Genomic DNA, 24856 nt, shown 5'->3' with positions numbered 1-24856 from the left:
TTCAGATCATGAAATTGGTGAAGGAATAACCATTGAGTACCTCAGCCTCTTTATTGCAGCTCTTTTTAGAGTTAAATTAAGGGGTGTTGGGAACTGACATAGATTATTGTGGAACTAACGGGAAAATCCAGTGGTAGCGAGGTTTCTAGATGGAGTTTCCCAAGAAAATCAATGTACGTTCTCAGAATTAGAGAGGCAGGAAATCTCGTTACAGGGCCACAAACTATTAAGAGCTGCTAATTTTAAAAGAATGACTTTCTTACCCCGCTGGATGTCCTATTATACACCTGCCACCCTGCATACGATGTACCCCGAGGTAGAAGATAAGTGTTTTAATTGTCAACAGCCGGGGTTTGGGGGCTGGCTCCACATCTTTTTTACTTGTCTGTCTTTAACTCAGTTTTAGGAGGAAATATTCTCTGTAGTTAATGAAAATTTACAGAGAACACTGAAACCAGAACAAGAAATAGCTTTATTTGGGTTTATAAAACTAACATCGAATACTCCAATCCCTAGAAGTGAGAAATCATTTGTTGTGATCTCTGGTTTGGTGGCCCGATCCCTGATCCTTCAGAATTAGAAGTCAACAAAAATTCCAACCCCATTTGATTGGTATAGAAAATTGCAACATACTAAAATCTTTGAGGAAACCTATGCAAACAGGGTAGGGGCCACTGGAATTTTTTTAGCAGTTTGGACATTTTTGGACTAAATAATGGGAAGTTATAGGCCCAGCATTCTATATTTATCATGTTTTACAGTTGAAACGATTTTATGCTCTGCACTTTATGTATTGTATATTGTGGCTTGCTCCTATTTTTTGGGAAAAGCGGTATCAAGCTATTTGGTTATGGACTTAAAAAAATGTTATTATGCACAGCACTTTATTTCATCATGTATCTGTTATGTGAGGGGCTATGGCACAATGCTTCTGCTCCACACTTTACTGATTATCTTGTACTTCTTACCATCTTCGTTAGGTACATGAGGAAAAATCTTTAGGGGATGAAAAAATGAGGGGAAGGGATCTTAGACATATCTTAGGAGGATATATTGTAGTTTATTTATTTAAATCAACTACAACTGATTGAATGGTTAAGGACATGTATTGTAATTTTTAATTCTGCTCAATAAATAAATAAAAATAAAAAAAGACTGACTTACATATGACTGGGTTCAAAACGAGGTAGCATGGTGGATGAAAAATGATGGCTTGGGATTCATCTCCAAGCAATTGCCTGTCACTAAGATTAATTCAAGAAGTCCATGCATCATCTTATTGTTTTTTTGCATTTGATGCCCTAAGTGCACCGGCTATGCCTAGACATGGGTCCTGGGCTCACTGTGCCAGTGGAACAAAACTAATAAGGGTGAAACCAGTCATGGGTTGCATGTGTTCTGGTTCAGGGAGGACCTGTCCTGGCAGTTCAGGGTGGACAGTTTCCATGAGGAGCAGGGTCCAGACTGATTTTCATATGGCTGGGTTCAAACTGAGGTAGCATTGTGGCCAAACAACAATGCATTAGGATACGGCCCAGAGCGATTACCAGTAGCTGAGATTAATTCAAACATATCATCACATTGCAGATTTTGCATTTGACATCCTATGTGTGCTGGGCATGCCCATCCATGGTTCCCGGGTTTACTATGACACGGGAACCAAGCTATACTGGCTGAAGTGCTCTAATAAGTGTAAAACTGATCCTGGATTGCTTCTGTTCCAGTTGAGGGAGGCCCTGGCCTAGCAGTTTTGGGTAGAGTGATCCCCAGAGGAGCAGGATCAAGGCTGATTTACACATGGCTTGGTCCAAGCTGAGGTGACATGTTTGACAAAAAAAATTAAATAATGGATTGGGATGCAGCAATGAGTGATTACCAGTGACTGAGATTAATTTAAGCATACGTACCATACCTACCATACCCTAGTTTTTGCACTAAGAAACAAAGCTGTCCACCACCATGTGTGATCCAGAGAGTGGTTGAGGTCTGCTTTCGTATTTATAATTTCTCATGAGTGTATATTATTTGACGACAGTAGCCTTGGATTAAAGTCCAAAGATTCCTTAGCCACGAGGCAAGAGCATGTGCAAACGGCATAGTAAGTTTATATGACTGTAACGTCCAGCTACCTATTGTGAAAAATATAACTCTGGCATTCCCTAAATAAGGAATGAGGTATAGTCCAGCTGTTGCATGTAAGCCAACATGAAACCATGCTCACATTATTAGCAGAGCACAGCCATCTAAAAACATAAACATTCAATTAACCTTTAGAAAATAGTAAATACCACAATGTGTACAAAACTCACTTTGGAGACAAAAAGCCTATCCGAATATATTTTGTGACCTCTCTGGTTCTGCTTTTAGTAAGCATTTATTGCTAGTAGCTATCTGCTATCCATACCCCTCACCAACACCTTCATGACAAAATGTCACAACGCTGCAGAACAACCAATTCATCTAGCACTTTCTGGAATTTAAGATATTTTCATTGCTCGCTAATTACACCTTAAAAGGATTTATTTTGGGAACAGGAAGTACTATAACCCTTCTTGAGTCAATCATACAGAACAGAGGCAGCCTCGGGCTCACCACCAAAATAATCATTATTGATTAGAAGTGGGAATAATCCCTATCCACAGATTAAAGGAATGATGCAAAAAGGATGAGTTTGTATTACTTTAATTGTGGAAACTGTGCTAATAGAGCTCAATGCTAAATGCTAGTATGCTTAGAATCGCATATCAGGAGGCGCTAGGACAGCTACAACCAGCCACATCTACCCAGATCAAAGTATTATGGAAAACACTACTGACATGAGCAGCCCTCTCAATGCTTCTATCACTTGTAGTAAAGGTCTAGGTCCCCAAAAACCTGTCATACTAACCCTTCTTCACAAGATACAAATATTAGATCCCAAATTATCTAATGAGCTGCCATAAGTCGCTCTTAAATCTTGACCCTTATTTTCACTGTGAAAGATTGCAGAGCAGAAAGTCAGTTGACAACTGCAGGTGTTCATAAAAGACAACCATCTACTCTGCAGTCATTGAGTTTAGAGCTGACTGATTAAGCATCCTGGTACCTTAGGACCCATGGCTGTCAAGTGGACATATGTTGTGAGTCATACCATAATTTGGGGTTTTCTCCTATCCAGCAACAATTTCCTTCCTGGGATTTTTAAGCCTATTGTTAAACTGATAAAAAGAAAAATCCTATTGTCTGAAATACCAGTAGTGGAAGAGCTTATCACACATGGACTACCATTTTTTAGTTTAAACAGAAAACTTTATTTTAGAGAAAGAAATGCAACCAAATATATACAAGCAAATAAAGTAACAATATGTTGGATAATAATCCTTAGGTAAATATCATATAATAGGAAAAGGAGGGAGTATGACAGATGAAAGTAGTGGCATTTAGAGAAAAAGGATTATAATAACTATAGATAGAGAAAAATAGAAGAAAAAAGAAAACCAGTACAATATTATCATAGTAAGTATGCAATATAAAAATATATCAACAATTGTATGAAATATTTTAAGGAATAACAGCTGTAATAATGCATTTAAAATAAATAAAAGTAAATAAATTACTAAGTACATAAGATAGTAAGGAAATATATTTTATGGTGGTTTGGGAACTTTTTCCAATAGGGGATGATGTTGGGGTGATTGTTGTGCAGATGTGTCTAAGAAGATAGTTACAGAGGACCAAATGTGTTCTCTTTTCAGAAGAAAGGACATAGGTGAGGCATATGCACGATCTAGTCTATGGTTATAGCAGACACTATACCACCAGGCCTAGAAGGAAAGTTGTAAGGATTGTTTCCAAGTTTTTGTTATTTGTTGGAAAGCAATTGCAATTAACAAATCAACAACGTCTGTGTTATAAGAAAGAAAATGCCAATGAACAGATAGTGATCCAAGAAAGATGTCAATAGGTGAAAAAGAAAAATGAGTATGGAAAATTATATTGATCTGAGACCATACCTTCAACCAGAATTTATGAGTGAAAGGACAAGAGAAAAGCATGTGGTACAAGTCAGCATAAGGAAGGTCGCACGTTCAGCAATTTGGAGAGGACATATGATTACATTTATGTAAGGAATTTGGGGTAAACATAAGTCAGTTATATATAAAGAAAAGTGTTTGAGTTGCGCTCGCCTATCTTGAAGGTTTACAGATTTTTAGCCATATTTTATCTCAAAAAGTAATGGACCAAGTTATATGAAAATCACTTTCCCATTGAAATTCTATGTTGGTCTTAGTTCTACAATCAGGAGGAGCATTGAGCGATTTTTATATGGATGCAGCATTAGGATGAGTATTTAATGGATGAAGAATATTATGATGAAGTATGGGAGGAGTTATAGAAGATATTGAGAATAAGGAAGAAGAAAGAGTTTGAATCAATATTTTAAACTTAGTAGAGAAAGAATTTGATAATTTGTAAAGAGATTATGCATCAGAAAAAGTAAAAAAGGTATTGTTTCAAAAAAGTTGATGGATCCAAAGTAGTCCTTTATCTCACCACACTTTCCAAAAAATTAGTTTGGTATTAATTTTAAGAGAGTGATTGTGCCAGATGGAGGAATTAAGGAATTCAGCGACGGCTCGTGGAGGGAGTTACGGTGGGGCAGGAGGGTGGGGAGGGGGAGGGGCAGGGTGGAGGTTGCTAAAAACCGGCATATGGATAATTGCAGGTAAGTAAACAATTTAATTAATAAAACGAATTTCGTAGTGCGCCTTGCATCGCAAAATGCAATGCAGTGCGAGCTACGAAATTCGTTTTATTAATTAAATTGTTTACTTACCTGCAATTATCCATATGCCGGTTTTTAGCAACCTCCACCCTGCCCCTCCCCCTCCCCACCCTCCTGCCCCACCGTAACTCCCTCCACGAGCCGTCGCTGAAGGAATTGAGTTCCACTTGAGAGGTGCGAAGTCAAAAAAGAGTGAAACAACTTGTGGGAAGTTTTATGAATAGGTGAAGACAGAAATCGAGTCTTTTGAGTGACAGAGACCAATTCAGCAAAATAGAAGGGAGATAAGAAAGAAAGTTCAATGTCTTTCCATAATGGAGAGGCGTTAATAATGGATTGACTTAAGGATATAGAAAGTTGTTTGAGAAGAAAAGCGCTGTGATAGAGTTGGAAGTCAGGAAAATTGACTCTACCTTGTGATTTAGGGCGTTTGAGCATGGTTAAGGCAATGCATGATTTCTTTTAATCCATAAAAACTTAGTCAAAATAGAATTAATTTTTTTGAAAAAGTAAGAAGGAAAGCTAAGAGGAGTAGCACGGAGCAAATAAAAAATAACAGGCAAGCATCATTTTAATGGTGTCCAATCTACCCAACCAAGATAAAAATAAAGGGTGCCGTTTAGAGACAGATGAAGAGATTGTGGATAGGACTCGGACGTGCACCATTTAAAGAGATAGATTTTGTCTGATGGAGGGAGAAAACCAGAGACCTAAATATTAAATTGTTTGTCAGTTCCATGAGAAATTAGTGGATAGAAAGTGTTGCTTCAAACATAAAATGTTAATAGGGAGAATTTCACATTTATCGTGATTCAATTTATATCCAAAATTGAAGAGAAAGCATTGACCTCAACAATGAAAGTTGGGATAGATTGTTCTGGTTTAGATAAATGCAATAAAATATAGTTTGCATGGTGCTAGAAGCTATGTCTTTTGTTTGATTTTTGAAGGGAAAGGTTCTAGGGCAAGAATAAATAAAAGAGGGGAGAGAGGGCATCCTTGACGAACACCTCTTTGTAACGTAAAGGAATTAGAAATGGAACCATTGGCAAAAATAGAAGCATTGGGAGAGGTATATAACTAGGAGATATAAGAAATAAATTTGGACCAAATCCAAACCAGGATAATGTATGGAAAATAAATGACCAATCCATATGGTCAGAAGCTTTTTCTGTGGCTATCGAAATAGCTGCAAGAGAACGGGAGTAGTGATTGGATTTGTTTAATACATTAAAGAACACTCTGATGTTATCTGAGATATTTTGCTCTTTAATAAAACCAGACTGTTCCTTACAGATAATGGATTGTAAAAGGAGTTCTAGATGAAGAACAAGAATTTTGGCAAATATTTTGCAATCTGAGTTAACTAATGATATTGGTTTGTCATTTTTACAAAGATGGGAATCTCTACCTTCTTTAGGGATTAGGCAGATAAGAGCATCTTCAAAGGTACCACTGGAAGCGTTAGAGGAAATGAAATGTGAAAAAAGAGATATATCTTTTATATTGATATCATGTTCTAGTGGTTAGAAGTCAGTGTCCAAAGGAAATTGTTTGTCTATTGAGGTGGGATAATTTTGTATGTCAATAGAATCTGGAACATTTTCAAGAGAAGTATAATATTTCTTAAATTCTTCTAAAATGTTTACATTTTTGGTTACAGGAGGAGAGCTAGAATTTAAAACATAATCAATGCTAATGTGGTCTTTCTTCATTTTGAGATATGAGGCAAGTAGTTTGCCTGCTTTATTTTGGCCGCCATAATAACGAGTGCTACCTCGTAGAAGATAAGCAGAAGCATTTTCTGTGGATAATTTATTATATTTCAATTTTTCTTTAACAAGGTTATTATGATCAGCCTGAGAGTTAGTTACTGTATAGAGTTTAAGGATTTTATTTGCTTTCTGGGAATTTTGAAGTTTTTTGCGTGCAACATTTGAAATAATAAAATCTCTAGATGAGGCATTGAAAGTCCCCCAGACAGTAGAAAAGGAAGAAACCGAAGATATATTATGTTTAAAGAAGTTCGGAATTAATTATACAAAAGAGCAAGTGAAGGTTTGATCAGTTAATAAAGATGTATTGGAACGCCATCTTTTGTTGGTGACATTTTTAGGAAGTAATTATAAATCTATAATCATAGAAGCATGGTCTGAGATCAATATACAACCAATATCAGCCCGCAGAATAGATTGAGTGAGTGCTTTAGAGACAAGTAAATAGTCAATGCATGATTGTGATAGGTGAGTGGAAGAGAAAAGGGTTTATTCACAAAGTTGTGGATTGCAAAATCTCCAAGAGTCAACAAGCGATCTATGGGAAATCAAGGAAGTACATTGATGATGCACTGGAGAAGGGACAAAAGAGGATTTGGAAGTACCCTCAATGTAGGGGTCAACAATTAAATTACAATCAACACCGAAAGCAACTTATGGTGTAGAAACGGACATCAAAAGAATAAAAATATGTGGCCAAAAATCATTATCAGGCTTAGTGGGGACGTAAACATTAAACAAAGTAATGGAAATATTATTTACTTTGAGGTGAAGAATTAACCAGCGACCTTCATCATCTGAGTCCTGAGATAAAAATGATATATTAAGTCTCTTATGACACAAAATCACAGTCGCATTTCTTTTGGTAGTACCTGGAGAGGAAAATACATTTCCTACCCATTGTCTTTTAAGTTTGGTAACTTCTGAAGTAATTAAGTGGGATTCTTTTAAGAATACGATATCTGATTTAAGATTAGATAAGTAAGTAAGAACTATTTGTCTTTTAATGGATGTACCCAATCCTTTAAGATTCCATGAAATAACATGTAACATCATTAATCAATTCTATACAATGTTAATAAAACATTGTATACTATTACAGCAAAAACAGAATACAATAGAAAACTTGCAGTTTCTAGAAACAAGAAAAACATACATTCCAACGGCAAGGAAGTGATATATGTATGAGGGGAGGTGAGATGGAAAAAAAGAGGAAGGAAGGAAAGGAAAAGACAGAGGAAAGAGAAGGTAAGAGAGAAGAGAGGAGAAAGAGGAAGAACAGAAAAAATGACAATAGAAACAAATTAAAAGGTTCGAACATAAACATACAAAACAATAAAACATACCAAAAAACTCAAACATGCGTGGAGGGTGTTGAGGCCACAGGGGGAAGACGAACAGCCAGTTACAAAACTCCAAGTGAGACCATGAGGAAGTATCAATTGATAACAGACTGCACTACAATGGGTGAGGTAGGAAGATGGCACCTGACAGGAGAAGGCATAAGGAGATTAATGAGTCAGAATATATTATACGAACATTGTAAAATTACAACTTATTTTAGTAAAGAGAAGAAAAACTTCAAATTGAAAACAGTCCTGTCAACTCCATGGAATCTTCTCTGCAGCCATCAAGAAATTGTTGAAGCATTGCTGGGTCTTTATAGGTTGTCGTTTTATTTTTGTAAGTCACTTTCAAATGGCAAGGATGTATTAGGCCAAATCTAGCATTCTGGGTGAATGGCTAAGAAGCTTTTCATTTTGTCTGCTGTGACCTTCACATAGTTTTGTGAAAAGTGTAATTGGAAACCTTGCCCGGAGACTCGACGTTTGGTTTTTGCAGCTTGTAGGACTTTCATCAGGTCTGTATATTCTAGAAAATATATTACACCTCTAGGTTTATGTTGAATGGATGTATGCAAAGGAGGTCGACCAAGTCTGTCAGCTTGTTGTATGTTTTTAAGTTCAAGAAAAGTTTATTAAATGTAAATAAGATAGAAGCATATAAAATACAACAGCAATACGGATGAGAATACATACAGCGTAGCGTTTAAAATTAGCATTGAAATAATCAATAAAAGAAAATAGTACAACATGCAGAAAAATCTGGTAAATCAAAGTCATAAAACAGTTGATTAAATAGTAAACATTTGAGTAAAATGAGGTGAATAAAGTCAAAAAGGAAAGAGGATGTCAAACTAAAGGAAGTTATGGAGGTTTAGCGACTTCTTGTTGAATAGGAGTTTGAGACAAAGAACGCCTTGCACTTTTATCAATAAACATTGTAACTGGATCCCAAATTTCTTTTCGTTTTGGAGCTAAATGTAGTGGGTAAACATATGTTGTATCTAACATATGATTATAACAAACATCATACCATCATGCCTGAAATTAAATTTTTGTAGAGTCCTTCCAATGTTTGGTTACCTGCTGAAAGGCCACTGCCAATAGCAAGTCAATTATTCGCACGTTAAAAGCACAATGTTTCCAATTAGGTGAAATGCTACCTAAGAAGATATGAGGGATAGAAAAAGGGTGGTTAGATGAGAAGATATGGTTGATCTGAGACCATACTACAACCTGAGAGTTGTGAACTAGGGTGTAATTGAAAAGCATATGAGGTAGATCTGCAAGTAATGAGGAGCAAGTGCAGCATTTATCTGATATATCAGGATGCCTCTCACTAAGAGGAAGTGGTGATAATAAAAGACAGTTGTATATGAAAAAGAGTGTCTGAGTCGTGTTTGCAGCTCTGGAGGATTTACGTAATTTAGTCCAAATTTTATCCCATAGTTCTACAGACCAGGAGACTTCGAGAGCTGTTTCCCAAGCAACTTCTGTCTTAGTTTTAATACGTGGATTAGGCGTAGCATGCAAAGTTGCATACATTTTGGAACCTCTGGTACCATGAAGCAATAGAGGCCGTAATGCAGAAACAGTAGGAGGCTCGTTGTATGTTTAATGATGGGGAATCAAGGAATTCAAGAACTTGTGGTAAAAAAGATTGAAAAAAGGAGATAGAGTTGGATCCTTCCAATCCTTCCGCCAAACCATAAATATGTAAGTTGTTGCACCTGTTTTGATTCTCAAGGTTCTCCACTTGTTTTTGAAATTGTAGAATTTTTGATTTCATAGGTTGAACTTGTTGAGAGTATATTTGTAAAGATTCTATTTGTAGTTCCATTACATTAATTTTGTCATGTAGTGTGGACTATTTATCCTCTAAGGCTTGCAGTCGATATTTATTTGTTTCATATGTGGTTTGAGAGCTCTGATCTTGTCTAAAAGTAGTTCCTCAGAGATTGGCGGAGGAGATGTGGTTGGAGAAGGAGGGTCTTTTTTAATCCTTTTAGTAGAAGATAAAGGGTAGGGGGTAAGAACTTTAGACGTATTATTCTCATTTAATGTGTAAGAATGTGGAACAGAAGTAGTATACATGGGGCAAAGTGGTCTTTGCGTCTGTAGGATAGGAAGGTTTGTCATGATCTGATTCCTCCATATCAGTTTGTAGTATTGAAAAAGAGTTCGAGGTGTGACTTGTACTGGTGTTTAGATGTGGGGATGGATTGGATGAAGAACTTGCACCGCTGCCGGATTTAATTCTCCCCATAGACATATGAGATGCAGTCAGAAGGAAAAGCTGTGTGTGATAAGTAAGATGATTGTATACACAATGTCATTAACAGAATAGCAAAGGTGGAAGAAAGAGTAATGTTAAAGGGTCATCTAATTCCAAAAAACTATAGGAATAACAATGTTCACAAATGGTCACATGACAAAAATTAAGAGGGCATGAATAAATATGAAAAAATATCAGAACTTGTATGTCATCATTCAAGAAACCATAAGATATATAATGCCTCAAGCAGGTGAAAGTATACAGCGGTGCCAAAAACGCTTATGCAGAAAGCAGGAAATAAAATGGTGGTCGTTCAGAGCCAAACCAGCTCATGCAGCCGCCATTATTAGAAGTAACACAATAAAAACTGACTGAAAGGTGCAACATCTAATGAATGATGGCATGCATCCTATCTCCTAATGTTAAAAAAGGCAACATTTGGACTTAGCTTAGAGAGAGAGAGAGAAACATGCAGATGCATCAATCTGCAAACAAGAGGTCCATTTCTTGACAGCCATGGGGTAATGGATAATCAGCTTAATGTTTGCCTGACTTTAGGTTTTGTTTAGTGAATGGGTATCCTAGGCTCAAGGGATAGATTTGGGCTAGACCAGTGGTTCTTAAGCTTTTGACTCCTGTGGACACCCACTTAATCATTATTGGAACCCAGGCCCCCCACTGAAGCATTATTGGAATCCTCATTGAGTTATTACAGACAGCAGGGGACCCCAGTTTAATCATTTTCGATGACTTGAACTGCAACACAATACACAAAAAAATACAAGAACAAGCATTAATTAAACAAATATACAAGTTATGAAATATTTTACTTAATTCAGAAACAGATATAAAAAACATCAACATTTTAGTTATAATGGGAAGGTTGAAGCCTTCCTAAATGCAATTGAAATCACTGTTCAGCCATAATAGCCTCCATTTGATGCACTTGCACTGCTCCAACAAATGAATCCGAAGATACTAACTTAGGGCCATATTTATGATTTACAGACATTGTACATTTGGCAATGTGCAAAACAAATATACATCCTCAGGAGAGGCATAACGGGGAAAAATATTTTTTTTTCTCCTCGTTATTTCCTTTTTCTCTATGTGCTGGAATCTGCAGCACACATAGAGGAATATGCCTTTCAGAAGTGCTTTTTTGCAGGAAAAGGTCCCTTACTACACAAAAACAATTCTGCTTGCAACACAGGCACCCTTGCATCATAGTTCACGGGTGCCTGCGTTGGTGCTAGGAAGCCCATTGTGCTCCAGCGCAGAGGGAAAAGTCAGGAATGTGCCATAGGCCTGAAAAACAGCATATTCCTGCCCTATCCAGTGATGCAGTGCAGTGCAGCTAGACGACTTGCTGCGCTGCACCACTATTTCATAAATATTCCCCTTCATTTTTAGCCTCCAGTTCCAAATTCTTTTACATTTACAGAAATTTAAAAATGTTACAGTGTGTTTCTCAATTTATATACACTTTATTCGTTTGTTATTATTATTCCCTTTTTTAAGCAGTCACTGACCCCCGAATTAGCTTCACAGACCCCCAGGAGCCTCCAGACCACAGGTTCATAAACAGTGGGCTAGACTTTGCTGGGTAGCTGGAATGATGCATACACTCTTGTATATAGGCTCCGGTTGAGTGTCATCTGGGCTAGACTGGGCATGCTGCTGGACTCTGCGGTATTCTGTGCTCTGTTGCTTTCAACTGTGGGCTGCACTTTCGTCTGATTGACATGACCTCTGGATTGGTGTGGCCAATGGTTCAGTGGGATAGGGCATCAGATTTGTCATTGGACTGAGTTATGGACAGCGCAGGGCATGTGGCCAAGAAAATCCATGATACTATTTTGGAAGACAGCAAAACCTTTGCTCCAGTCCAAATCATATTCAAAATTCAAATGTTAGTAAGAATGTTCACTGAACTGACGGCGATACCAGAGACTTGCAGCTAAACGCTCAGATATTCAGGTGCCTACTCAGTCTTTAAACTGCCCAGTTTAACTATTATTAGTATGACTGTCTTGCATAATTATAATTTCTTTGTCTAGGATTCATTCAAATTGTGTAGTGTACTATATAAACTGTCAATGTTATTATGAATGTTGAAAGTAAAATAACCTGCTGCCAGTATGCTCACTGGTCAAGTCAAACAAAGAGAGGAGTTATTTTTGGAACCAGCATACATTAACTCTCTGCAAACGCGTTTGCTTATTTCTGCAAGCTGTTGAAATCTAGCATGGGCTTTGACGAATTAATGTTGGTGAAAGCATTGACAGTGTCCTACCAGGATGTGGGCAGTAGTCTTGTCCCATCTATTCACAGTTGTATGTAGTGCATTTTCTACCTGTTCTATAAATGTCCTGGGAAAAAGAGAATTCTTATTGGCACCAGCTGACACTAACAACTGTGCAATTATCCCTCTAGTCTTTTTCATCTCTGTCCAGCATCCCCAGTGGCCTCAGAAAATCACCGAAATGTCCGTCAACAATGCTGTTCCAGAGCTACCTCTCCTGGCACTATAGACACCACCTCATTTGATTAACCAGAGACCCTATGAAATGGCAAAAATGTGACACGCGAGAAGGATAAAAGAAATGCACCCTATTTCTAGGATGCTAATGTTGGTCCAAACACATAGGGCATGATTCTGATGCGGTTAGGAAAGCCTCCTAATGCATTTGCTCCATCCAAATCGGATTGGGAACGTGTCTTTCCAAACGACTCGGAAAGGTTTCTGACTGACCGAGTGAAATGTGAGTTAGGCATTAGGAATATCCCAATCTGAACCAGACGGCATGTGGAATGACCAAACAGTACGGGGCAGAATCATACGTCTCTACAGGCCGCGTTTCTGAACGACCGAGTAAAAATGTAAACCCATATTTGTAAAGCTTGAACTACTCACCCTTACGGGTCTCAAGGCGCTGGGGGCTGTTGTGGAAATTAAGTGAGGTATTGCCCAGAGTCACACGGTGATGAGCTGAGCTGCCTCCGGAGCCAGGGATATAACCGTAAACCCTGTGCTCCGAAGTGAGTTGCCCTGGCCGCTGCACCACACCTCTCCACTCTGATACTGGATTTGACCAGCTTTTCCGAATCATGCTGTCCGACTTGAATTGGCAGTCAAAATCAGACTTTGGGGGTCCATAGTGGTCTCCCTGCACCCAGAACCTTCCCAATTGGGCCTGTGGGGGTACCCATGAGTCCCCCCTTACCAGCCATGAACAATGTGGCAGGTCCCGGGGGGCCCGCTACAGTGTGCCTGATTCAATAGGAGCCTATGCATTCGGTTGGAGCAAAGGCTCCCATTGAAGTTAATGGGACTCCAACCAAATCGTATCTGGAAGCATCCGGATGCTCAGTCGGCTGGACTCTCCCGATCCGATTCAGTCAGAAACCATTCCCAACCCCATTCGGTCGGGAAGCTTTCCAAACCGTATCAGAATCGGGCCCTTAATTGTAAATGATGAGGTATGTCTACAAGAATTACCAGTGATCACTGTCATCAGCTAATAGCGACGTAATATAGGAGACCCAACATAGTACTGGGGCACCTATACCAGTGAAGAAGCACTGTGGAGAACCATATGGTCTCTGCTCCACACCCAAACAAGTGATACAGGGGCACTGAATAATCCATCTGCAGTGTACTTCATCCTGCATTTTCTTTCATCACATACAAATTTTGGTATCTCAGAAAATGCCAAAACAGTTCAGAGGATGCGTTTTATTTCCGTCCTTTAATGTGGCACTTAGTTTAACTCCCAAAATGATAAACAGAGATGCATGCAACACATTACTAGCATGAGAAATGTAATTTTGATTAAATGTAGTAAAGAGTGTGGAATGTGGAGATATTGCCCTTAAAACCCTCGAGGGCTGTATGGCCACTATATCATATTTAGACACTAACAAACATGATGGATATTTCAACAGATAATATTAATAATCTTGTCCAGCCATCAAAGACCTCGATTATGAGCGCCTCGGATGATCTGGCTCTGTGAAATCAGATAACTCGGGAATCGGGAATCGGAATTCAGCAGTGGCAACAAATATCTCAAATTACGTGTTTATCCTTAAAAATAGGGTATAACATGGAGATTTCGATGTTTTCAATACCAAAATCAGCCTATCCAGCTAAATACTGGGAAATCTTATCAGTAAAATTTAAAAGGGGAACATTCAGAGGGTGCAAACTTTGCTTTACAACCTGTAATTGTAACCCACACACAAAAGGGGTTGCCCAGAGGACGCACTTTGAGTAAATCAGTTGTAATCAAGGCCATAATATTAGGGCATATAAAAATAATGTTAGGAATATGCCCTTCCTTTTTGAAAATGATATATAACTTAACCAATTAAAAGTGCCACTGGCAAGAAGCAATAACAGTCTGTTCATACTGCAGCAAACATACAATTGGTAAAAATGTTCTATACAAATGCCTATACGTTAACATGCCAAGCAAAATTTAATATAGATCTTTTTCGCACTTGGTTTCTAGATACACGCATAACATTCCCTGCAATAACAATCTGTACTAGAGTGTGGCTTTTAGCACTGTTTCTGTAACAATATTCAGAAAAGGTGTGCATTATTACTCCTGGGTCCACCCAGCTATTGTCACTGCTGCCTCTCATCCTTCTCTTGCAGTTGATTATTTATCCCATTAACTGAGATTCAGAGGAGCAGATCCACTCCCAACGGGGAATGTGAACATCATATAAATAAGAATGTATTCCACAAACCAACGACACCTGTCCACTCTACATGACCCCTACACGGACACATTCCACGCATACACAGAACCAAAATAGGAGGACGAGCATTCTCTTACATCACTCCTATAGTGGGGAAAGACCTCCCTCTCCACACCAGATCCTCCTACTCTCTTTTTGAATTTAACCAACCTAGCATAGGCAGGGCTAGGCACACACCTACTCAACGCCAGGATACTCTTGAGGGTGATAATGCGCTTTAGAAATACATAGACATAACATAACATTTCAATATGTGAAATGAAGTATTTTTAAAGTACGATTTGCCTCATAAATGGTTTTAGGGAGTGTTCTGAAATTGTTTTTTTGAGTTTTTCCAGCCAATAAGGTTTGCAAATTATACCAATACATTTTTTAATGTATCCTTAGCCATTCTGGACTTCTACACTGGTCTAACACGTTATCATTTAATAGAACCTTACTGTGGGTAGTTTTGGGGCTCACTTTAATACTTTGGCATTGCTAATAAGCAATAATAAACGTGAACATAATCTAAAATAAATTGTACCGCAATGATTGACACGTATTATACAATTGTCATAAGTTAGGAAATTGGCGTAATGACCATGAAATGTCTTGTACTATTGACCATTATTTTTCAAGAGAATGTGGTTATTGGTAGAACAGTATTGGTGCCAGAGAATTATGTTAATTACTGAAGGCATGTATCAGTTAAACCGCCTTTACCATACAGGCCGCTTAACCACAGAATTCTTTCTTATCAAAGGAATTAAGCATTCAAACCGACTTGGCATTCAAAAATCAATAAAAATCTGTCTGTTCTCCAAAATATGATGGACGATGCATCAACCAAAAGTAGAAAGCAATCTTACACAGAAGTAGGATATGGATGACAGATGTCTTTATGACAATACCAGTTCAAGAAGCAGAGCTAAGTTTCCACAAGGATGATAGACAACACGGCATGCACAAATATCTCTCACTTCACTGCATAAGACCAGCTACTCAACTGTAAATGCAGAAGAAGCGCAAGCCACTCATAATCATGAATAATTCCACAGCACTTCTAACATTGGTCACACTGACAGCCCACACTCTTCCAATCAGACACAACAAAAATATAAAGCTTAGTTCTCACTCCTTTCTGCTCCACTACTTACTGATCGATGTGACATATTATCATCAAGCGGAATTACAAAACACTTCCCACAAAGGTAACACCACCAACCCACATCTTTCAAATACTCACCAGCTACCCAGTGTCATGATGCCCTTTTAACTTTGTCACAGGTATAAACACCATATTCAAATAACAAGAATATAATGTGTGAAAATGTAGTTCAGTCTGGTTTTTAGGAAATGATAATTAAGGCGCACAATTTTACATTTTGCATAATGAGTGCATTCATAAGCAAAATGTGATTTACTTGACTAAATAACATGTGTACATTAATCATATAATTTGTAGTAGGTGACTACATATAGTCATTATAAACAGCACCCAAGTTAACATGATTAAATATTTAACATTAGCCATTATTATATTGTTATTTTGAATCTTAATTTTATACATGAAAGCCCTGCACATTCTGTATCTGTTTGCTTTGCTTGTTATGTGTTTTTCCACAGCGGATGCTGTATTTATTTTCACGGATGTCCTTTCATTAGCTAGTTAATAGATATTTTTTATGTATTAATCGACGGATTGTAAGGTTCTCATGAAAGAAAAGAAGATGCCAGTGTGGGAGAAGTGACTCGTGGGAAACACCGCCATGCATGTATCATTGTTTTGACATGAGAAAATGGGGCGTATACCTGCTCCCAGCGTTGGGAGAGAACTGATTGGTTCCTACAAGTGGAGACAACCTGAACTTTTGCAAATGCCATGTTTATCGAATTATAATAGTGTGTATCCCTGAACCTAGTTAGGGGAGATTCTCTTGCTGACTTTCATCTGAGAAGACCCTTCTCACCTCTGCTGATCTCTATATCTTGAGTGCAAATGCTTCATGCCTAAGGATTCTCATACTCTTGTTCAGAGACCTTTATTTGGATTTCTGAAGCTGACACCTTACATTATTTACCAGACCAAAATGTTTTACATCGAATCATACAAGCTAAATAAGATTAGGGATTTCCTTTATGGAACACACTTTTTGGATATGCTGTATTCTTTATATAATTCCCACTAAAGCTCTATTTTTCCTTGTCTTGAAATATGAACTCTTTGACTACTTAAACTTTTAAGTGATGATTGCTTGAATGAGAGTTATTAATGGACTAATGTCATTGCTTTAAATAAATCTTGTGAATAAATTATTTTTTTATCTTCTTTAAATTCTCCTTGTCATATTCTGTGGTGCCCAGTGCTTTTACTGTGTATGGACCAATATTTAACTTCTAGATCCTAAGCACCTCTTCTTGTTGATGAACAAATGTTCATACGACCAGTGGCAGGGTTTGTAAAATGATTATACTTTTAGATTAAGGTTCAGGTATCCCTCCTCCTGCAATACGGTGGTAAAAGGCATCAGGGGCCTCATTTATGAAAAGTGTTGCATCGCTAAGGTAAAACAGTGATGCAACACTTTTTACTGCACCCTCTTTGAGACACCATGGATGCACCGCATTTACGGTGCTGATGTCGCAAGGATTGACAGATGGGTCAGGATCCTGACGTATCTGTTGGATCAAAACTCACAGATTGCTGGAGTTGGGTCATAAGCATGATGCACCTCCAGCAATGCATGGGGGAGCCCTATACCTATTGCACTGCATCCCCATTACGCCGGCTATAAGGCAGGTGTAAGGTTTTGACACAGTGGCATCCTAGAAGTGGCGCAGTGAAATCTGATAGATTTCACTGCGCCACTTCTATGTGGCTTTTTTGCAGTGGAACACCCACCCTGGATACATTATACCTGCAGCAGGCATAAAGTGGCACAGGGGTTTACAAAGTGACACATCTGCCTAGATGCATCACTTTGAAATTATGGCACAACGAGGTGCATTATTTACGCCGCTGCTGCATCACAAAAAGTGACGCAACAGCAGCACAAAAGTGCCAAAGGGGCTCCTAAGTAAGCCGCCAGGTACTGAATGTTGCACTCATAGACAGTCTATAAAAGCATGCCATTCTCCACAGAATAAAGTTACTGCACCAACGTATACCACTAAGAAAATGCAATGTCTAATATTCTATCTTTTTACATCATTTAATTGGTCCTTTGGAATTATAAATATATGAGTTTGAATAATGCTTTGAGTTGTGGCCCCCGTTCAAAAGTGTGAAGTCGATTGGTGCACAACATATTGAAATCGAAATAAATATATGGAAGAAGCTGTAGTTGCTGTTTACATTTTTTGGAGTGGGGATTATCAGGCTGAACTTAACTTCATTTGCCAGATTCGCTTCCTCTTTTCTTGATGCGTAATTTAATCAGAATTTCCATGCAATTTGGTCATCCATTGCCGTATAAATCCTTGGGTCATGACTACTAGCAACATGAAGAGTATTCGTGCTATTGTACAGCATTGTGCAAGGCTTCTCTTTTTCGTCTCTTCTCTCTCTAACCTCCTGTAGATTGTAAATTCACACTGCAAGCGTTTTATAAGTTAATCAACCACAATGCACTGAAAAACGCTTATTTATAGGTCATGTAGTAGAAACTGACCAAATAATTACTTGTGTTCCCATGCTTCAGCACCTCTGCTTTCGAACCTGCTGTGACAGAATGACTTGAGCTGGAAATCTGCCAGACACTATAAAGGTTCCTGCAGGCTCACAGTTTAGGATGTCGCCTCTCTGACTGATAGCAACTGTTCTCTCGCTTAAATTCCTCCAACCAAGCATCACTTCTGACACTGCCTCCCAGGATTTCCCAGGCACCGAAGAGTTGAAGTGTTTGACATCCTCTGCTAGGTGTAAGTAAAATAATACCACAGCACTAGAAAGCTGTGACTACCAGTATTACCTGCAATAATCTTTGAAACTGATTGTTTTAATGAGGTAATTGTTTTATGTTTGCCCGCTAGATCCACTTGGATTTTTAGGCTTGTTTTTAGCCCTTCAGCTCCCGGCACGAAGGTTTTCGCCGGTGAGCAGTCTAGTTTTTCCCCACGACTCAGCTGCCGCACAGCCAGGCTGATTGGAGGGCCCAGGGGGGCATACTAATTTAAGGAGTTTGGAGTGGACATGTAGCGGGCACGGGGTGCGGGCTTGCCAGAGGTGCACCTAAGGCAAGCCTGTCTGGGTCCGACCGGGTCCAGGGGCCAGGACCCCTGGTTAAGTTAAAGGCTGTTCTATTCGGCGGAGGAACTGTGGGTCCTGAAAGGTATGGGCAGGTTACCGCCACTGCATGATTTGATGGAAGGGAAGTTAAGGGTGGATAATTTTTTAGTTAGCAAGGTTGTGGTTTTGTGCCTGTGATGCAACAAGCACGCAGCGTGAAGGTCAGGTGACCTGTAATTAATAAAGAGGGTACGTGTGAATGTACGCCAGTCGGGCTACGCAGGTTTGACCCAGTAAGACCACACTCCCGTCTCCTGTGTCTCAGTCAGTGTCCTAAGCCCTATTAATTATCCCCCCATCTGTGTCAGTGCCGGCCTGTAACCTCGGCACGCACCTGACACAACAGCTGGCAACAAGGGTGGTCATGCCCTTGCATCGCACGGAGTGGTGGCCACGAGCTTCCACATCTGCTCGCGGGGCTCATGCCCCGATGTGCAGCGCGCTGTGCCCTTGCTCAGTCGGAGCGCCGGAGGACCCCACTGCTGTGGTGGAAGTGGCCCGAACTGCTGTGGGAAACCGACAAAGGTGAGCGATTGCAGCGCTGTTCCCCGCACTGCAGCCAGCCGCGTGTGCAGCCTCCTGGGGCCGTGCGCAACTACGCTGTGGCATGCCCCCGTGTGGGTGTGAGCGCAGGCCGCAGCGGAGCCTCGCTGTGGAGCGCCCCGGGCCTGAACAGCCTCGGAAGGCTAAGGAGTCAGCCCCGCCCATTGCTTCAGCAGCGCTGCAGGGTGGGGGTGAAGAGCAGGGAGAATAGTGAGGAGCTCTCCCAGAACACGTGGGGGGGGGGGGGCAGCAAGATAACCTTATTCCAGGCCCATTTGTGGTCTGGAGGCCTTAGAGTGCCCGAACAGCTGGTGAGGACTGGTGCAGGCAGCACCCCCCAAAGAAACACAGCATAGCAGGCAGCTGCAGAACCAGGTGCAGGCAGCACCCCAAAGAAGCACAGCATAACAGGCAGCTGCAGAATCAGGGACACTGGGAGCAAGCTTCACCACGCCCTCGTAGTTAACTACACAGGTGCAGGAAAAAAAGGTAGCCTACACAGACAGTCCACATGCACACGCAGGTCCACGCTCCTGCAACAAGGAGGGACAGCGGTCGCGCAAAGGAGCCCACAGAGTCTCTAAGCACAAGGCCATAGACGGTAGACATGCCCACAATACCCCCAATAGAGCTTTCATAGTGGAAGGTTCACCCTCATCACTCGCACCAAAGTGGCTGGACTGGGTGGACCGCTTACTCATATTCTTAGGGGCCACTAAGGTCCATAAGGACCTTAGTGACCAGAAAAAATGTTGCTACACCTGGTGGGCAAAGACATGCATAACATCACCAAGACACTTGTAGAGGCCACGCCAAAGAATCACCACACATTGATAAGGTCCTCAATGGACACTTTGAGCCGATGGGCAATCAAGACTATGAAAGGTTCATATGCAGACAAGCGCGCCAGCTCCCTGAAGAAACGCTGCATACTTGTCACGGAAGACTCAAAAATCTAGCGTTAACGTGCGGGTTCCAAGATGAAACAGAGTAGATTATGGGACAAGTATTTCAGGGTTGTGCGTCTGCCAAGCTCCGTGAACGGATACTGGAAGAATCCGGGTAATCCCTCACCGACATACTGACCCTGGTACGCACCAAGGAACTGTCTAAGGCTCGCGCAGAACACATGGAGGCTGCCCTCCAGTCACTGATGAAGACAGAACCAGTAAATGCTGTGACGACCAAGCCCACGTCAAGGTGGAACAAGAAGGGCTCCGTTACGATGACCTCAGGGCAAGCTAAAACGTGTGGATACTGCGGTAGGACACTCCACCAAATGTCAGAATGCCCAGCTAAAGGCAAGAGATGCTCAGGATGCGGGCAATTCAATCATTTTGAAATGGTCTGCAGGTCCAATAGATATTGCAAGCTTCTGCAAGTGGTCAATGCAATACCCGAAAGGGAGAGACCACAAAGTGACATGGATGACTACGAGGAGGAAGAGCGGGTAACATACAAAGTGCACATGATCGGCACCGCTACCCGGAAAGCGCAAGGTCTACCCCAATACAACATTCGTTTGGGACCACAAGACGCCATGGCAGTAGTTGACACGGGTGCCACCATCAACATCATGCCTTCTGCACTCCACCAGACCATGAATCCAGTGCCCACACTCTACCCCTCAGTGATCACCGTCTTCGCTTATGGTCACGATAAACCCATGAGAATACGGGGTCACTTTAAGACGTCAATCTCCCATGGCAACCGCTCAATCACCACCAACGTGTATGTCACCGAGGATGGGCAAGGCATGCTATTGGGGTGCAAGGCTGCAGAAGATCTGGGAGTGGTGACGTTTGCCTTCAGGGTGCACCAGGAGTCCATTCAGCACCTTCTGACCGAGTTCTCGGAGGTCTTTGAGAGAATTGGACGATTCAAAGGCAACAAGGTTCACCTGCATATTGACCCAACGGTCCAACCAGTGGCTCTGCGGCATCGGCGAATAGCCTTTCACCTGTGCCCCCTGGTAGAGGAAGAACTCAAGAAGCTGGAGGCAGCCGGCGTCATTAAGAGAGTGACCGGACCCACGCCGTGGGTCTCGCCGATTGTCATCACCAGGAAGCCCAAACAACCCGGCACAGTGAGGATCTGTGTAGACATGCGGCTACCAAATGCTGCCATCAAAAGGGAACGCCACATCACCCCAACAATAGATGATCTCATTGGAGAAATGGTCGGGCATGTTGGTTCTCCAAGTTAGACTTAAGGTCCGGATACCATCAGCTGGTGCTAGATGAGGCATCTTAAAACATCATAACCTTCTCAACTCATGTGGGGCTAGGAAGATATACCTGTTTGAGCTTCGAGGTGTCGAGTGCGGCTGAGGTTTTTCAGAACATAATACACAAATTAATCATGGACATCCCTGGTGTGATCAACGTCAGTGATGACATCATGGTCCATGCAAAGACCACCCCGGAACACAATTCCCACCTCACTCAAGTGCTTCGCCGACTGCGGGATGCCAGACTCACCCTACACCGGGAAAAATGTGAATTCCTACAGAAGAAGTTACAGTTCTTCAGCTACACACTTTCCACAGAAGGAGTCAATCCCGATCACAAAAAGGTCAGTGACATCAAAGATGCTGTGGCACCCACCAACGTGACCGAGGAGCGCAGCTTCCTTGGTATAGTGAACTACTGCGTGAGATTCATTAGAGATCTCTCCACCCTTACGCTACTGCTACGAGAGCTCACAAAGGACTCTACCCCTTGGAAGTGGGGCCCCAACCAAGCGAAAGCCTTCAAGGAAATTAAGAATGCACTCTCAGAGGTGACCACGCTTGCCTTCTTTAACCCTGGAAAAATTACCCAGATAGTGGTGGATGTTGGCCCCATGGGTTTAGGGAATGTGCTGTTGCAGAGACGACACCAGGATGACGATTGGGCCCCCGTAGCATTTGCAAACCGGTCCCTCACCAAAACAGAACACTGATACTCACAGATCGAGAAGGAAGCTATTGCCATTCACTGGGGGGTGTTGTCATTTTCATCTCTATGTCTATGGCAAGCCATTCGTGGTGGTGACTGATCACAAGCCGCTCGTGGCTCTGGTCTCTGGGACCTCCACCAAACCAACCCCTCGGATCGAGAAATGGATGTTGCAGCTCCAAAACCACAACTGCAAGGTGGAGTACCAACCAGGGTCCCGGAACCCGGCTGACTACTTGTCGGGGCACCCCAGAGCAGCCACCGCACGGGAGATGGAAGAAGCGGCAGATACTGAAGAGTAAGTCAGGTGCGTCACGCCTCGCTCCTGCCCTCTTCCCCTCTCCATGGAGAATCTGAGAGTAACAATGATCAAAGATGACTGTTTGCAACGGGCCAAAGCGGCTCTAAAAAGCGGCAACAGGCACAAAGCCAAAGAAGAATGGAAGATCCTAACAGCAAATGCCCAGCGCATCATGGGCAGCCTGTACTATGTCAGAAAGGAGATCACTGAAGACAGCACGGGGTGCTTGTTGCGAGAACGCCGGCTGGTGATCCCGACGTCCCTCACCACTCAAGTCGTTCAGCTTGCTCACATTGGTCACCAAGGCATGGTCAAGACTAAATCCAGACTTAGAACCAAAGTATGGTTCCCATTAATGGACGAACTGGTGAAAGCCACTGTCCGCTCTTGCACATCCTGTCAGGTGAGGGGGAAGCACCCCGCCCAGCTCCAGTCACTGCGGAACCAAGACCGAGGCCTCCGGGGGGCGGAGCTAGCCGGCAACGGGAATGGATGCCTAGTCCCGAGGCTCCGCCGTGCACTGCCTGGAAAATCCTACACGATCCTTTAATAGTAGCGTGAATACGCCGATCCCGGGCCCCTCTGTCTCACCTGCAAGTGAGGAGGGGGGCAGATATCTCGGCGGCGCGGAGGACCAGGGGACGCGGCTGTGCAGGACGGTGCTCGCATCCCCGTGAGACCAGGCCTGAGAGCAGCGGGCTAAAGTGGTGGTGGAGCCCGGCCGACGTAGCGCTGCGTGCGGCCGCGGGCTCCGCCGGTTGCCGGCCCAGCGGCACTCCCGCCCGCCCGAGTGCGGGGCACTTCCGGAAGTTAAAACTGCCTACTGCCTCCTGCCACGACCCCGGAGCTGCAGCCAGTGGGAGCGGGACCTGAGCGGGCGGTCAACGTGCCGGCGAAACACCGGGGGAGAGATGAAGGGCTGGTGCCCCCCCCGCCGAGGTGACGAAGGTACGGAGGCCCAGGGTTAGAGGGCGCTGAGCAGCCTCCTGTGGGGCAGAAGCCGCTGGGGGCCGCACTGGGGACTGCCCCCCACTAGAGAGCTTGAGAGGCGAGGTGATCAGCCCCCCTGGAAGGCTTGGCGCCATTTCCCTACGGAACGCGCTGGATGAGGCGCTGTGGCAGGCCATAGTGGAGTCGCCTGAGTCAGCGTTTACAGGAGGTGAGGTGCCCACCTGGTCGGAGTACAGTGGAGCGACTGGTCAGTTGAGAGGCCCCCGGGTACCCCCGTTTCCTCCTCATTCTGCTTCTTGACTGAACTTATGTTTGGCACCTGGGCCAACCGCGACTGGGGGCAGAGGCACGCACCCTCAGGTCTTTTGCCGATAGTTCCCCTCGGGCCATGCGACGCTGAGGAGTGGGCGTTGGCGGGGTTGCCTTTTCCCGTCGCTTTCCACGATCGAGCTGATTGGGGGTACGGTGGAGTACCTGTGAGTTGCGACCCCGTATCTACTAGCAGCATAGACGTCCCCGGGGACCCCGCACCTACTAGGACACAGCCGGTGATCGCTGAGAGAGACAATGGGCAAGGGGGATCGAACCCAGAGCAAGCTCCCCTTCTCTCAGAAGAGGCTGCTCCAGCAGAGCCCGGCCACGGACGACGGTCCAACAACTCGGACGGAGGAGGCCCGGAGTGCTGACTCGGACATTAAAACCATGCTGCTCTCTATGGAACAGGGGATACAGACCAGCATCTCTGCCCTGGGGTCCAAGATAGACACCATGTCATATAGGATGGATTGGATGGCGGAACGGCTAGATAAACACGCAGAGGGACACGACATGGCGGAAAGAAGGATGACGGAGGTAGAGGTGGCGCAAACGGACCTGGACACAGCACAGAAGAAGATGGAGAGGATGATGCAGGTCCTGAGC

The sequence above is a fragment of the Lissotriton vulgaris genome, chromosome 11 (assembly GCF_964263255.1).
Source record: "Lissotriton vulgaris chromosome 11, aLisVul1.2, whole genome shotgun sequence".
Classification (NCBI taxonomy): Eukaryota; Metazoa; Chordata; class Amphibia; order Caudata; family Salamandridae; genus Lissotriton; species Lissotriton vulgaris.
The sequence above is the reverse complement of the archived record's forward strand: the minus strand, read 5'-3'. Positions refer to the sequence as shown.